Below are 1,793 nucleotides of genomic sequence, written 5' to 3' on the forward strand. Positions count from 1 at the left end.
CTGGTTCGTTTTATATATATTGTTGGAGGCATTTTTTTTATCGTTAAGTTTATCAATTCAGAAGGAAAAGTTATTTGGTTTTAAAATTTTGTGATTACTCGTGTTTTTTTTACCAAGTAGATTGTTCATATTATATATAAACTATATAAAGCTCTTTACGTCTATAATAAGAGTTGTTACTACGATTTCAAAAAAAAAATTATTGCTCATAAGTGAAATATAGCTCGATCTTATGACCTAAAATCTCAGTTTCGTTATCTTTGATTATATGAGCGCTCGAATAGATAAAGTAAAAAAGGCTAGAACATTTTGCAAAAGTTTGAAAACCATACTTTGAATTCTATATATTATAAAGTATTACGGTATGGCCTGTAATATATATTTAAATTTACAGATTTTTGATAAATTTTTTTTAATTTTATGTGGATAAAAATTAAATTTTCATATTATGACAATATTTTTACGATTATAAAATCTTTTTTTCAATATAACTAGCTAATTAAAATAGTCGATCAGAAAAAAATTTATAAGATATGTTTAAATGGCATTAACTATACTGTTTATCATATACAATAAAAATATTTGGCTATATTTTAATGCAAATTCAAGCTCATAATGAATTTTCATACGTAAAATTATCATATTAAAATATTAATTTAATTTCTTTTAGCTATATTAACCTTCAAGAATAAAAATTTTTCAAATATCTATCAAATAATCGGCTGCTTACTATTGTAAAATTTTTGTTAATTTTTTTATTATTCGTATATTTTTTAGTCATCCTTTGCATTTTTTTTGCCAAAACCTAGTTTTTTCAAATAATGAGACAGATTTATAAACTGTTTTCTATAAATCTATCTTATAATTGAAAAATTTCTAGATTTACAAAAAAAAATGCACACAATATATTTTATATATCTTTGTGTTAGACTGTGTTGAATCCTTCTATACGTGCCCATGTGCTACATATATAAATAGTAGTATTTGTAATAGAATCTTGAACTCTATAACATAGGGGTGTATTAAACTGTATGTTTTATTTCGCAAACTTTTATACTAGAACGTTTTCTGTGAATATTTCTAGTATAGACATATTAGACTATTGTATATTGAAAAACTAAGCCTAAGAAACTTTATTTTTCTTGTTAATTCATACGCTTTGAAAATTTAGATATTATTATTTGGGTATTAGACTCTAGTATAAGTCATTAATTACGAAAAAGTTTGTTCATTTATGTGTATTTTTACCGATCTATCTAAAAATAAAGCAAAGTAATAAATGGTATATCACAAAGAAAGTAAGCTTATATACGAAGCAGAAAAATACAAAATCTTGTTGTAAAAGATGTAAAATCAATATAAAATAAGTTAAATTTATTAAATATGAATATAATTACTTTCTAATGAAATATGAGATTTCACGTAGTTCCAGCAAAAATCGAATCAGCCCGTGATATTATAGCATTATAACGTAAAAAGTGTTTTACATTTATTGCGGAATTACTAATTTTAAGTAACAAATAAGCAGATAATCTAAGTCAAGTAAACAGAAAAAAGATTAGGTTAGTTTATTAAGTAGTAAAAAATGCAAAAAATAAGAAATATTTTATAAATTTCTTCCCAAATATTTTTTTGAAAATAATATTTTATAAACCATAAAAGAGTACTTTTTCTGCCGTAAAAAATAATTTATTGTTACATACGGAGCAAATTTTTATCGATAATATTTTAAAAAAACTGCTGATATTACCATGATTTCTACTGTAAGTATTTTATGGTCCAAAATAGTATTT

The sequence above is a fragment of the Rhyacophila brunnea genome, unplaced genomic scaffold (assembly GCF_057557595.1).
Source record: "Rhyacophila brunnea isolate RB1 unplaced genomic scaffold, BYU_Rbru_1.0 scaffold_87, whole genome shotgun sequence".
Classification (NCBI taxonomy): Eukaryota; Metazoa; Arthropoda; class Insecta; order Trichoptera; family Rhyacophilidae; genus Rhyacophila; species Rhyacophila brunnea.